A 16317-nucleotide genomic window follows, 5' to 3' on the forward strand; every position below is an offset into this window, starting at 1 on the left:
CAAACAAACACCATTCATAAATGTACAATTAGTTGTGAGCTTGTAAATGTAGATACCAATCTGTTTGAAGATACAAACAAGCATGTGCTACAAGTGTTTGGAACAAACCATTTCATATGTTATTACACAATCTGTATGTTTGAGATCTAAGTGTGGTATTTATGAACTAAACAATTAGAAATTAAAACATTTATTTCACTGCAGAACAAGTTTTAATCCATAATATAATAAACAGACTTAGTGTAGTTATCTAAAGAACAAGAAACACAAATAGTTAGTTTAATAAGATCCAAGTAAACTGAGTTTAGAGGAACTTTTTGTCACAAGGATGTTTAATACTCTAGTCTGATAACATCAAATCTTGGTGTAATAATCTAATTTCTACTACCTCAATCCTTTTTATGAACTAATATGTTAGAAATTAACAATCAGGGTGGTTCAACCTTATTCATGTGGGTGTTTCAGTTACACTGAAACATGATGGTTGAGAATATTCTGAAAACTAAACACTAGAGAACATCTCATCTCCAAAGTGTTGAAATTTCAACAACACTAAACACTTATCAACCATGTTATCAACCAGTTATGCAGACTGTGATCAACACTAGATTGTTAACTGATTATGTTTTGTTTCTTAGACTCTCTCTCTCAAGAATGATGTAGAGTGAAAAACCGTAGATTTGTCTGATCTTTAATCTCAGAAGTAAAACTGTTAATTCATATGTTTTAGATGGATGAGTTTGTCACCTGATATAATATTACCTGGATTTACTGTTAACTGATTGGTTGAGATCACACTTGAGAACTAAAACTATGTAGGGTGATAAAATAAACAAACATGAAACATCAGGTAATATTACAACTAGATCACCCTACTTAAATATAGCAATCTTGTTTTCAGTAAGATCCTACAATATCAACTAAAATGGATTTTGACTGATGTTTTGTCTCACGATACGATTGATTCTTTCCTTGTCAGTTGTTAATCTTATTGATCAAAACTTAAGTTCAACAGATCAACTATTTTTAACACTTTGTACCTCACAGATCTGTATATTATCAAAGCACCTCAATCTCAGATATCAGGAAATACAGTGTTCAGATACTGATAAATTTGCTCACTAATCCTCAACTTTGATATGGAGATTGTTAAACTCTAGTTGAGACTGTTGTTGTTGTAACATTGCATCTGAAGTGGTTTGTGTGTTTAAGGGTATTGATCCAATAAGCTTTTGTGGGTAAAAGTTATTTTGCGTTACTACCAGTAGTTAACTGAGTCCAGTGGCACCTTGGGCATGTGTTTATCAGTATTTAATGAATCATGTGTTTAAAAATGTTTATGTGTTTATTAGAATAAACACCAGGATCTAGGATGTTACCAGTCATCAGAATCTATGGACAGTGTTTTTCTAGAGAATCTAGGATGTTTGTTCCCTATAAATACTGATTATGATAACTCAGCTGAATTTCTAATATGGAGTTTATTATCATAATCAGATGACAAACACTGTCCATAGATTCTGATTGTTTTAGTTTGGATAAGAGTTTGTGTGAAAACTAAATCAAACATGAACAATTAACTCTTTTTGACAATCTTTTACAAAACTATAGTGCACTTTGGAAAACAAGTTTGTTGAGTTCAGCCAAATTCAAAGATTAAATCTAGATGTTCTTGTAGTTATCATTAGAGTCATGTGCATTAGTCTCTTGGATATATCAATCTTCAGAAGATAGATGGATATATCTATCAATCTTCAGAAGATAGATGGATATATCCATGTCTCAGTTTTAAATTAGTATCATGAAATCAACATTCAAGTTGGTATACCAATCTGGAAAGTAACAAATCTTATGACAAGTGATATAGACACTAAAACAGTGTCAAGAGTCTTGTTGAGGAGTATGCTTACCACTTCTGTGTCTTCAAAGCATTTGTAAGATTCTTTAAACAATAGTAAACTAAAACAAAGGATAGGATATCTTGGTAACATGGTTTTGCTAAAGATGTTTACTATCATCCCTTTACATACTTCTGTCATGGTTTATGCTTGAGTAGCAGCATTCAGTGTCTAGATTACATTTATAGGACAGGGTTGACTGGGTTTTACTTGTTTTTAAAATCTAGTTAATAGTTTAAACTATTTGGCTTTTACTTAACTACAAACTCTCTCAAAAACTGAGTCACTGTTTGACCTGAATAAGTTGTCTAGTCACTAAGGTTTTATATTACTTATCTGACAGTCATAGTTAAATCTCAAAACTGAAACAAATATGGTTACTTAAGAAGTAGAAATGTTACACTCACCTAGTGAGTCAGTAGGGATCAAAATGTTTTGAAAACATTTTGATCACTTAAATTTGGAATTAAGCAGTGAGATCCAGTTTTAGATTAGTGTACAGGTACAATCATAAGTAACACTATCTGAATACTAGAGAATCTCAGATGATTTGATTAAAAACTCTGAACAGACGAATCTCAACATATCTTGATATTCTTACTACAATTGCAGTTAAACATCTCATATTACCCAAACCTTTACATCCAAACAACTGAAGATGATAAAGTTACTTTACACTCTGATTCCAGAGTAGATATCAATTTGGATGAGGTGTAGATGGAATCTTGTAAACATTTGAGAGTTTGTTTTGAGAAATACAGTTGGTACTGACACAAACAAGTTGTATGATTTCTAACAAATACTTTAGGATTCTACTTGTTGAATTTGAAGTAAACAATACCATAATCAAAGTTGAACTGATCATCCAGTAGTAATTTAGTTTTCAACTGATTTGTCACAAAGTACAGCACAAGATTGGTACATGAATCAAAGATATTGGTAGCTCCTACAAGAATAAAAGGTACTAACTGTATAGTTAATAAAAGGGTGACCATAAAGATTGTTCTGGTTGGTCCCTGCCTTAGACTTTTAAAAGTCATCACAGAAATAATCCATACAACTTTTATCCTACAAAAAGTCTTATATACTCAATCTTTGTTTTAGCAAAACATTTACTTAGTTCACAAGACACAATCCTAAGTTATAGGAAACCTCTGTAATGCTAAACCCAAGAAAGAAAGACGGACACTCAATTAGAGAAATGTTGAGGGCCTGAAGCCCCATTTCTGTGAGAGATTGTTTGTTTGTGAAGGCTTTCACTTTTCCTGATGCATGCATTCCATGTTTTGTAACATGGGTGTTACAGCCAAAAAATGGGTGTTCTGGCTCAAACTACTCAAGGAGTTCAGTGTTTTGTTCATTCAATGGAGTTTAGTATAGAAACTTTTAATCTATTCACACATACATTGTGTTTTAAAGTAAATCTGTATAAACAACTGATTTAGATGTCTAAAACAAGGAGTTTCCTGGTTTACTCTAAATTTGTCTTTTAGACATCTACAATTTTATAGGTTTGTTAGATTGTTTGTGTTTTTGTACACTGAGTTTGTACATTCATATAACTAAACTGTTAGTTAGGTAGTTGGAACAGATTAAAAACTGTTTGTTTACACTGTTTGATTCAGTACTAAGTCTTGTTTACACATCTTGTTAGTTTGTTTAGGTGAGTACAGAAATGTTTCACCCTTTGAATAAACTTGATAAGATGTTTAAATCTAGTTAAACAACTCAAACAATTTCATTAGAGTTCATTGTTTCATAGAGTTCTCTTGCGTAACTTACAACAAACTCAGTTTCCCTTTTGTAGTTTAATATGAAACTTACAACTCTGAGAATCTGGTTAACGCTACATAATGTTTTCTGGAAGATGTCTCTCAAACTTTACAAAAACTAGATGACAAATTTGATATCAAAGATTTCTAATCACTGTAGTTAGAAACTAGATATACAGAGCTAAAGTTTATAGTTTGTTAGCTTAAGCACGTTTTAATCATTTCATGTACAAATGCTTGGAGTATAAACCTTACAAAGCATGTAAACTTACAAATTAATTTGGTTTGTAGCATTACTTTAACTGAAAGCAGTTTTACCTAAACTAGTTTTAGTACTGTAAAACTATACATTTACATTTTAAACTGTGTAGATTGTGTATATTTACCCTACTTCAACAGCTCTTGAACTCTGATATCAAACTCATTGGAGCTAGTTTGTAAATGGAAAACTAAACTAGTTTTCCGTTTACCTCAATGTAAACTAAAAACTAGTTTTTAATGTATCTTCAAACTGATTTTAGTTTTTCTAGTCATTGGATATCACTAAACAGCTAAGGTTTTCAACTCGTTTTGTAGTCACACATTGACTGTAGAAGGTTAACACCAGTAACATGTTCAAACAGCTATCTATCTCAAATCTTTGATCTCTAGGATAAATTAAAGACAGACTTCAAATTCTGCCTACAGTTCATAATCATTAGTTTTGAATGACAGACATGTCTAATGTTGAAGTCTGAAAGCACTTACTGACAACTGCTTGATGTTTCTAACTCTGTGTAAATCTCAATCAGATATGAGTTTAGATATGTTAAATTGTTTAGACCTTTATAAATGATTACAAAAACTAATCTAATGTCATTTCTAATCTAGATTAAACTTTGTGATTGGATCTCTGCAGAGATCCAAAGTAATTGTGTAAACTTGTCAGGATCTAAATTGTAAACTACTGTATTATCTCCAGCAGGTATTACATGATTAGATTCTCCTTACGGAAAGTAACTAGGAGCAATTAAATGTGATTCTCAACTAGAGTAAACTAGAGCAGAGTACTCTATAGATTCATGATCAGATTATGAAGTTTACATACCATCAATGATCAGATCTTAGAGAGTGATTTTGTCTATATCATGGATGATTTCAGTCCAGACCAATGATATATTAATAATCATATATTTGATCATGTCAAGTAAGCAAGTAAAGTATTGGGGAAAGTACTTTCCCCATCATCTGTGTACACTAGTTTGATGTGGTTTAAAGGGTAAATCTTGTACCATCTTATGTAGTTGGTTAAACTTTTACCCTTGTTAATACATTTAACCTTAAACTATACAATACAGTATAGTTTGTAGTATATAAACTAAACTGAAGTAACTTTGAATAGTAAACTACATTCGTATATATAGTTTACTACTTTCTACATGTTCTGATTATTCAAACTGTTTTTGTAATTGAATACTATTCAGTGTACACATGTTCTGATTGTTTTAGAACAATGTTTATACTCATTTGGACACTAGGGTAAACTAAACGTTATGTATTCTTTAAAAGGTAACTTGAGAACATCCTAAGGAGTAAGTTGAGTACACTTTAGTGTTACCTTGTGTCGGTTAATAACTAACTACAAACCAACTGCGTGTTTACAGGTTACACTTAAAGAGTTTACTTAACTTAGCACATATGGTCTGGTAAGACACTTAGGGCTGATGAACAGAGAACCAAGTGAACTGATGGCAAGTAAACCACAAAGTAAAGTAAGTGTACTGTTTAAGGTTTACTTAGTAGTCTCAGTTAACTTACAATGTCAACCGAAGTTAAACTTCAACAGTAGGTTTAGTTGTTAAACATCAACAGGTTTGCTTAAACAGTATTTTACTTGTCTCAGTTCAGCAAAGGTTTACTTTCAAGTTTGAACTTTTCAGTTTTGTGTTATGCAGTTATACATATTTAATGTTTAAAGTGAACTAACATACTTATGTCTAGAGAACAACTTTAGACTAAAGTAACATTTACAGATTGTAGTGAAAACTAAAACAGTCCTAAAACTTGTACATGTTATGTTAAAACAACTACTTTGAGACTTGTTTATGTTAGTTCCAAGTCTCAAACTACTCAGTGAACCTAGTTTTGTTTGCTTTAAACAGAACATTCCACTAGTTAGGACGTACTGTTTATTAAAAGTGTTCTCTGTTTAATAAAGTCTGGATGTTAAGTAGTTGGTTGAGTTGTAAAGTAGTTTTGACTGGCCTTAGTTCCAAGTAGTGTACTACTTGTAAACAGACATTGTTGTTGTTAAACTTTCACTAACAGAAGCTTGAGTTCAGTATTCTAACTGCACTTTTTACTGGCCTTTGAGTTTGTACTTCAGACTAAGTGTAGTCAGAGTTTAAGTACAAAAAGTTTAAGTGAAAGTTTACTTCTAGACTAAAGCTTGTTTCTGGGTTTAAACACACCAGTTTAATCTACTTTTGTTTGAAGTTGATGGTAGTTTAAACACACTAGTCTGTCTGTTCACTAACATGAACAGTGTGTTGGTACTTCACTCTTTGTACATAACAAAGTTTAGTTGTCCTTATACTTTTACAGTCTAAGGTTTATACTTGAATGCAAAGTATAACATACATTTATGTACAAATTACCTTAGGTCACTTCAACTTCACTGTTGACAACAGTACAGTAAGGTGTTCAAAGTAACTTCAGTTTCAGTACTGAAACTGAAGGTTGTGGTAGCATTTTGTACAGTTTACTAACCAGTGAACTTTATTGAAAAGCCTGCAAATGTAAACCACAAACCTAAAGCGTAGAACAGACTTCACTAAACAAAACTACTGAACTCCAAACCTACACTTAGGTTTTAACATTAAAATTGTATGTAGTACTAATATAACTCTGACATGAACTAGTGTAACCAAATTAGTAAAAAGTGCTGTAAACTATTTTATGCTTGTGTTTTGGTTAACACATTTCTAGGACAAAAGTGCACTTTCCTTGTAACTTTAAACCATTTGGTTTACCTAGTTTTACTATTCATAAAACGTTAGTAGTAACTTAAAACTGTACATTAAAACTAAAGTATGTTACGTACACACTTCTGTAAACTGTACAGAACATTACTACCTAAACTACATTATCAATATTTAATGTACTAAGTGACAAATAAAGGAAGGTTTGCTTTTAACAAGTAGAGTTGTTACCAAGTTTGTAATGTTTTTATAACTAACAATGTGAATATTTCAAGTTATTCAAAGTACAAGACAAACTACCTTCAGATTTAAGTGCGTAAAGTGTAAACTATAAAGGTCAAGTAGTGTACATTAAACTGTTGTCAAGTTGGTGTAATCAAACTAAACTGTAATGTGTGGAGTGACCTTTTCACATTTCACTCTATATGAAGACACTTAGTATACTTTAGACTGAAATGTTTAAGTAAGTGTAACAAACTAACCATAAAATGTAATTTGGTTAGAACATGTACATCTACACTGGTGTTTGTAGTCGGGTACAGTATAAATTGTACCCTTCAAACTTTTTACAGTGCTATAAAATCCCTCCTGGCCAGAACCATTGAGACAAGATCCTTTGTTTCCCCCTCTCCAGGTTTGAAAAAATCTAGCTAAAGTGGCTGATAAAATAGGAGTATACATTCCATTCAGCACACTTATTTGTGTGTCTTTTTGTAGGTTGAGATGTAGCTTATAGGGATTCATGATGTTTTGAATCTGATGTGATCATTCTTACAGGGTAAATGAAGAATCAAGTAAGGATGGTGACTATACCTGAGTGTTGAGAAAGAGAGTTGTAGGCTACAGAGGTGATTCTTAAGGTTAAGATCCAAGGGTTTGGGTCTGTGTTCACCTGTACAAATTGGTGAGGATCTTAATCAAGCCTTCCTCAGGAAAGGGGGCTGTAGGGCTTAGGGAATGAGCCCGCTTGGAGAGGTCTTCCCTCCAAAATATCCCCCAGTTTTGTTGAACCGTATGCTGCCACCACTAAGCGTATTTTGCACCTTGGGAAGTTTAAGCTTTACTCACATGTTTACAACAAACCAATAAGTGAAACTGATCATTGAGAAAATGACCCCCTAAGCTGGTAAGAATAAGCTTATTCTTGTAAGTACCATGTGTTCAATTCAGTGTTCTACAAAAACAATTACATATGAACTGAAGTAAAATGTCTATCTTAGTAAAGTTAAATCACTGTTTCCAAATGAAATAAAGTTATTCAGTTCAAACAGTACTCCATGTACTGTTTTGAGTTGAGTGAATGTCAAACTACAAGTACATTAACTGTTCTTTAATGTTAAAGAGACTCTATTGTACTCAGTGTTGAAAAGTGTTCAGTTGACTTAAGGAAGTACTTGGTAATTGTGTCCAAGAGTACATGTAAAAGTCAAAACACAATTACCAAGTCAAAACACAATTACATTTCATTAGTTTTAACTGAGTTTGAGTTTATACTCAAATAATACTGTTTACTGGTACTTCTTACTGTACAACTGGTAGTTTAAAGTACAAACATAATTACACCTGAACAAGCTTTAAAGTGTTTGAAATGTTCCACTTGTATAATTTGAGTGTGTCAGAATATATTTATAAAGGAAATTAAATTTTACACATTATGAATAAAAGAAAAGGAGGACTTGTGGCACCTTAGAGACTAACCCATTTATTTGAGCGTGAGCTGTAGCTCACAAATAAATGGGTTAGTCTCTAAGGTGCCACAAGTCCTCCTTTTCTTTTATTCACAATGTGTAAAATTTGAGTTTGAGTATAAACATTACAAGGAAATTAAACTCACTCACTATGTACTCCAGTACTTTTCTTTGTTTAACAAACTGTTACTATACAAGGAAAAGTACACCTAACTGTGTACAGTGTTAAACTATGTTACACAAAGTTCATTTGTTTGAACACTGCTGCTTAAGTTGCACTTCATTAAAAATTTCATTAGTGTTCACATAACTGTACAAACTTTGTTCACCAGTACCTGTACATAAAACTTCAAGTTACTGTTCACATGTTAACCCTAAACATTGCCAGTACCTTAAAGTTTCAACTTCAGTGTCACAACTTAACTAAAGGTGACTTAGTCATCTATAAAGTTAGATGACAACTAGTGTAATGTAATTAGTTGAAACTGAACTATCATGGTGTACACCATGATAGTTATACTTCACTATAGTTAGTTTAGTTTTAATGGTTTAACTATTTCATCACTTGAAACTACAAACATTTACAATGTTTAAACTACAGATTACAAGTACAGTTTGTATGTTACATGTACAGGCTGTCATTTAATTGGATTAATGTACATTAAATGGAACTGTTGACCTAGTAATGTACATGTATCTGTACTTTCCTATTTAAGTACTACTGTGTTTTTAAGTACTGTAAACTAACCTTCAAGACAAAGTGACTTGTGCTGAGTTAGTACTTTACTTATGAATTAGACTAACTCAACAAAGTACTTTATAAGCAATTGCTTATAAAGTAACTCAAGTATTAACAGTGTTTACTGAGTATCAAGTATTCTTGTCAGCAAGTTCAAGTAAAGGAAAGCAGTGGATGTGTTGTTTCTTGACTTTAAACCCCTTGGTGATCAAACAGCTTATGCTCAAATTTGTTAAACACTTCTATCAACAACTAGAAGGAATAGTTCAGTCTGTATCCACAAAAAGGATGACCACTTGTACCACTGTAGACACTAACACAGCTACTACTCTAGATCTGTAATCCTTGTTACAGATCTTGTTTTCCACTGTACTAATCCGATGAAACAGTGGGACAGTTAATGTGAGTGATGTACAATTTCCCTGTTAATTTACAGCTACTTGTTAATCTGTTGGTTAGAAACTCAACCATAAATCTCACTGAATGGACAAGTCAGGTTTGAATTCAGTAATCTGCATGACCTGATCTTTATTCATTGTTAGACAGTTAATCAATTTGCTGAGACCATTTTTACCCTAATCTCAGAAATGATAAGCAGATATTGGTAAGATTTGTTGTCTGACTAATCTTAACCTGATTTAACAACTGATTTTAGTTTATAGATACTAGTATCTATAATCACTTGACCTTTTATTTGACAGTATATTATTTAGGAATAATTGGGTTAGAGTGTAAATGGTAGTAGGTTGATACTTTTTCAATTGAGTAGTGCACACTAACTACACACAGCTATTGTGCATGTACTCAAATTCTTAAACTGGTATCAAACTACTAACATGCACAGGTCTTTAGGTTTAGGCTGGTCATCATACCCAAAGTAAGGTATTAGGTTATCAAGTATTTGAAGTATGGTTTGTAAGCTGCCAAGATAGTTGATTACATACTTTAATTGTAGTTTGACCAATTGTTACATTACTGGTGTGACTTCTTGTTGAGTGTATAATGTTTGAGCAATTCCTAATTGCTCATTCAACTACTAGTGTACAATCTCATATTATGGTCTAGATGCTTATGCCACATATCATGCTTAAGAAATTGTGTAACAGATCTTGGTATTTAGATGACAGCAGTGAACTCGATCCACACAGGAAACAGTTAAAGAGAACGAATAGATGGTTAACTATAATCAGTTTGTTTAATTTGACATCTCAAGCTAGAGTACTACTAGAAAAGAAATAGTGATGCAGAAGACCTAAACTGTTTACAACCTAGTTAATAAAGCTGTGCAGCGATAGCATGTAGTAGTTTTGCTATGGTATAATTGTATCAATCAAGTGATAGCAAGTTGAACAAACAATGAAGAGGATAAAATGATTGTAATTTGTAAAATGAGCATAACCATGTAGTTGTTCACACTATGCTGGCTCAGTCAGGTTGATGGTTCCATTTGGGATGGTTTATCAAGTTGAGTCCCTTTACACAATGGAGATCTTTTACAATTAAACAGTTCACCCCTGCATTTTTAACAAACCTGCTACTCCGATAGAAGTTGGAGTAGTTTCAACTTGATCAAGTAGTTTATCACCTACCAGTTTGTGAATACAGACTAAACCAATCTACATGAAAAATCTATCAACTTATTATGTTCATTAAACAGAAAAGGAGGACTTGTGGCACCTTAGACTAACAGCTGCTACTCTGAAACATCCCATCTACACTATCCGCTTTACGCAGATCGGTCTTAAAGTCAACTCAGATTGTAGTAACTCCCTCTTATCTCTGAAAACCATCCCAATTATCCATGCATGACAAATTTTAATGTAGATTCATCTGTAAGAACACAACATGGTACTCAAGTATAAAAATGTTGGTGTGATAGCGTTCTACTACCTGGTATTTACTCAAAATAGCTAATCTATACACAGTCAGTCAATCTGTGTGTACACGGACTTAAATCTCATGTGTCAAACCTGACCATACAAACAGATACACAAATTACCTCTCCTCTTTCACACAGCAAGATAGATTCATGAGCAATTAAATTGCAACTGTACATAAGATTTTCTGGGTCATTTGCTCAATACACATGGACTGTGTTTTTATGACTGAAAAAGCAACCTCATGGAGCCAGTAGAAGATCTGGAACATAGAAAGAGAGAGGCTGCAAATGCCAAGGCTACCTCCTGAAACACAGACAAAGATGGCGTGCGCCGAGATCTGAGGAAGATGTATCACAGCGGCAATTTCCTTGGTCATTGGACCGGTATGCCAAATGTGGCCTGGTTTGACCATCAGTAGGCTGAAATATGTAACTGTTTCTATGATCATTTTTATCTACCACCTTGGCCCTATTACAGCTACTCCCACCTAAAATCTTTTACAGCCACATTTCACATCCATATTTAGCTCTAGATTGATAAGTGGACTCTAATTGCATACCACTGCGTGCCACACACATTTGAATCCTTGTACAAAACAACTAGGTCAAGTGCTTGAGTGATTCTGGGCATATATTTTTTTTTTTAAACTAAACACCTGAAGAAACACCTCCGCTCCTAGTTTGCTGAACCTTGCAGAACAGGCATATCAGTATGTAGGTCATAAAAACAGCACATCACTACCCAGTATTTGCAATGGGGACAGGCAAAGTACAAAACTAAAGCCATCTTCCTCAACACGTACCCTGCAGACAGCAAAGGTGTTCTAGCTCTCCTTAGCGTACAACCAAGTCTCCCACAGGCCAAGGGGCTTCAAGATAAGGGCAAAAGCCTCTTTGCTAAACAGGCATGTTGCTCTCAGGGGTCAACAAGGAGAGAGCTTCTGAGCGGTGCCATGCTCCACTGACAGGTAAGAAGCATTGTAAAAACTGAAATCTGTGAGGGGACGAAGAGGAGGAGGAGGTCCACTGCCAACACTGCCTCCCAATCCTCTGATTTTACAGTCTGGGAGGGCCCAGCCCTGCTCACAATCACTGTTCTTGCTGCTGCATGCCCACAGTATATGGGAGGGGGAAGGATGCACAAACACAGATTACAGTGGGAACACCACAGAGGTGTATTTCCCCCCCCTTTAGATGAAGGGGTGAAACTTCCCCTTTCACAAGCCATGTCTTCAGGGAGCAGGCGGGTCAGTGACGCCACTATTTCCTCATTACGCAAAAAAAGACACGCACCAGACTTTCTGCCAGCTCAGTCCAGCTAGAGGCAACTGCGAGGAGAACACTGAACTCCTCTCCCCCTCGATGAATGGGTAAGAGGAGTCTCCCAATACCTCCACTCGTAGATGAACTGGAACCTTACACACCGCCGCTCCCCCCCCACCTTAAAGTAATGAATTATCAGACTAGAAGTCAGTCAAAATAAAGTAACCAGATGGTCAGTAATGTTACTGATCAATGACCCTAGTGGCCAAACTTCCTGTAAGAAGTTTCTCTACACACGGGCCTGCCTGGATGGACTACTACAGAGGTCCGCTATGGGGTATGAAAGCGGTGTAATCTTAAAACAAAGAGTTTGACAATCCCCCCACAAGACAGTGAGTAAGGAATGGTTTTCTTGTGCATACAAAAAAACAAATTAAATAAAACGAGCCGCTCTTCCACTGATACCAAGTCCCAATATTTTACTTCCTACACCTTCCACTACTCACACCTTTCCCATTGTGTGTTTATACGGGAACTGCACAAGCCTATGAAAGCTGTTACAGCAGAATGTACATTACACCCCCCCCAACATGGATTACGAGGCTGTGGGCGCACGCACACTCTGAAGTTCCATTCAGACGCTCGATTTAAAGGGAAAGCAGGCGTCAGGGTAGGCAGTGCGACAAGTTGGGTCAGAGACGACCCCCTCCCCTCCGGACTGCCACCTGCTGTGCTGAGCCTACCCCAAGCCCATTTTCCTCAGCAGCCTGGGACGTCACTACCCTGCCTGGTTGCACCTGCTACAAAACTGACCTGGGTCGGAACCGCAGCCCCAACGGAAAAACGCGCACCCCGCTCCCTGGGGGCTCCAAACCCCAATTACTACTTATTAGAGTATTTAACACTACTCTGATCGAATTCTCTGTGCTCCCCCAGGAATTCACTCAACGCCTTTGTCCACCCTCTATACAAAATTACTTGCTGTGGGTTATAAAGCTTTAATTTGGTTCTCACAACTGTGCATATATAAGGATTAAAGTAAATGCAGGTAAAAGTGTTTCTTTAACCCTAATACAGTAGGAGACTTGTAGTGTTTGTTCTGTACAAAATAAGCGGGGTACATTGTCTGCTTATGAAACAAAAGTAAATCTCACCCACGGAGATGTTCCGATCAGCTTCTTTGATAGACTAGACGCCTTCCCGGTCTGGATCGCCCCTGTAGTTACTGTGCTTTGTTCCAGTTTCTTTCAGGCATCTCTTTGGGTGCAGAGGCTATCTTCTGAGCCAGCTGAAGACCAAATGGAGGGGTTTCCGGGGCCTTTTAGAATCTCTCTCGTGCGCAACATCACGGCCGCAAGATGGAGTCTCTACCTGTCTAGAGAAGTCACACAGCCTGCAAAAAGCCAAATCGTTCGTAGAAGACGCCATTGTGTACTTACTTATTAGTTTGGGAGTACTCAAGACAGATTTGGTCAACGATTACCTGAATAACCCCTTCACCCTACGCTTGTATGTAGAGAACATATGTGCTTCCTACAGCACAGTCCACTGTTACTTACAAGCATTATGCTCGTGAGTGTTTGGGACACACCAATGCACATCTGAGCTTTCCTAGGAACATTCAAACTTCATCGAGCCAGCTGGAATATCTAGCATAAAGTATCTTTAGGATGAATATATAGAAATATGTCATATTTATATGCATGTAAACATGATGAAACTGTGTACAAGTGTGAATATTCATCCTCTTGAGTACGACTGACTGGGAGAAAACAAAAAAAACAATCAAGAATTTGGCTCGCTGCCTGTGAGGTTGCACCCCATAATGCTTTGTTAATGAAAACAGATTATGCCATTTAACTCCCATCATAACTAAACGACAAAGTTCCAGTCCACTTAACATGAACTAAAGGACATGTCCAAGTTTTAGTAATAGACCGTATTTATTACATTTTTATTATTAAAGCAGGAGTAAGGACAAGAAACAATGGTCTACTACTGTCTGTTTTCCAGAAGAAAAGGGTCTGAACTTTTTCCCAAGAAGAGCTTCCCTTTATACCTGTCTCTCTTAATAGGAGCAAAGACTGCAAAGTTTTGCTACTCGGGACTCCTGTACTAGTCTCTCTCCCCCTCCCCACCAACCACCTCATTCTAACCAAAACCAACAGTGCATTGCTGAAATGCTTGGAAATTAAAGTCCATGAGTAGCAGAACAAACCCCAAATAATAAAAATGGTGGCATTCACCAACCTTCTAATGGCTACAGTTTTGAATGTGTTTTACTTCTGTACATTGATACATTAATATAGAAAACCCAAGGATTTAGGGCTCGGTAGTCAAATTTTAGAGGCTTGTTGAAACAAGCTTTGCACATAGTACTTATAAAAACCAAAATTTCTTAATACTTTTTCACCCCAACCAGCAGTAAAAGGCAAGCTTGTGTTACAAACAAATCCAGTCGGTACAACAGGAAACTGCTTTCTCTGACTGATTTTTAGTCACGCCTGAGGTGACCGTGCATGTGATTGGATTATGCAATTTAAAATTAGAGACACGTTTTTCTAAAGAAAAGAAATCAATTAAAAAACAAAAACAAACACCCAGCACCTCCTCCCCCTCCCAGCTGGCATTTTATCGTACCAAACTGAAATGATACGTATGTCACAGCTACCGTTAGACAGTCCCCCTTTCAGAGACTTGCAGTACGAATACCCACGTGTGTCAGGCTAGAACCACCACAGAGGTATATTGACAGACTCCCTTGGGCATCGATGTGGTTTTCCTGATTTACACTAGCTGAGGATCAGGCCCGTAGACGACCCCCCGAAAGAGCACACTACACATGGGACTATAGGATGACTTTTTGTCATTGCACTCTGCCACAAAGGACGTGCTTGAAGAAACAAATGCACTACCTAACAGTTGTGAGAAAGTTCACTGTCCCTGCCCCCAGCTATAGCCACATTATTTTAGTTCAAGGAGATAAAGACTAATTTAGTTCTGGTTATTGTAGGACACGAAGATGGAGTGGGATTTATCAGAGGGTGTTGCTCGCTCATATCTATAGGTCTCGTGATTTGCCACCCCCCCAGCTATTGCTCTCGATTTTACATGGAGGGTGCTCTCAGATACCGGTCTACTAGACTTCTTCCCCCTAGAAAATCAGCTGATGCTTATCTGTTTACAAGGAGGAACTAAAAACAATCCACCATTAAAGGAGAGAACAACCTATGGAAATGACTCTCCTCTTAAACCAAGATCTTAGAGTTTGTCACGATCTAACTGTCTTACTCCAAACTTACGGTTGCGTAACTAGGTAAGACGGACTGAATGTCTACTACACAGTAGTTACGCATCGTACAGCAGATTTGCACCGCTACATAAAATCCAGGGGGGTGAATGATCTACTTATCAATACATGGGTATAAAGGGGAGATACCAGAAACTCCAAAGCCATTTAGGAACGGGCACCGCTGCCTGCAGAAGACAGACACATGTGACATTTTGAATCGGAGGGTGGGGAAAAACACCTCCGACAAGCAATTTTATTTTGAATGACTACAGGAGCTCTGACTGGAAAACAAACACACTTGTGCTTAGTCTCAGGCTACAGAACTATTTTCAACTATGCTTAATTTTACGTTAGAAATTCAGCCTTCATCCAGCTTTTCCCCCCCCCCCCCCGTCGTCATAACCCTCCAAGCTCACCACCTGTCTGTGGCTTACATCGGTCGTCAAGGCAGCGAGGATGCTTGTAAAAGGCTGCTAATAAATCCAGTTTAAAATCATTTAATAAAGTCTGAATAAAAACTCTCATCTTCTCTTATACAAAGGATGTTGGAAGAAAAGATTGAGTAAGACACTCTCAAGACCACATCACCCCTTTTGTTCTTCACATTTTTCTGCTTATATACTTAAATTTGGGTACACGTGTCTCCTAAAATTGGCCTCCTTTACACACACACAGATAAACGGAGCCATAGATTTACCCCTTTTTTGGGGTGCTTTAACCAAACTCATTTTTTTCCCCACTCATAACTAAGTTTTCAATACAGTGGTGCTCATAACTCCAAGCTTCTGGAGTGAGAAACTGACCGGTCAACGACACCTCACTGGGA

General features: G+C 36.2%; 1 protein-coding gene across 7 annotated transcripts in view; it reads right to left on the reverse strand.

Moving 5' to 3' along the window:
* IDO1 (indoleamine 2,3-dioxygenase 1) overlaps positions 1 to 16317 on the reverse strand; it is a 61018-nt gene that overhangs the window by 23937 nt on the left and 20764 nt on the right. Inside the window, exon 2 of one of the 7 annotated variants that reach the window (XM_073325305.1) lies at positions 13354 to 13592. The exons of the other annotated variants lie outside the window; for them this stretch is intronic. The gene's annotated coding sequence lies outside the window, so the exon portion shown is untranslated. The remainder of the gene's footprint in view (positions 1 to 13353; positions 13593 to 16317) is intronic. 7 annotated transcript variants of the gene reach the window in all.

This window comes from Lepidochelys kempii, chromosome 26 (assembly GCF_965140265.1).
Source record: "Lepidochelys kempii isolate rLepKem1 chromosome 26, rLepKem1.hap2, whole genome shotgun sequence".
NCBI lineage: Eukaryota > Metazoa > Chordata > Testudines > Cheloniidae > Lepidochelys > Lepidochelys kempii.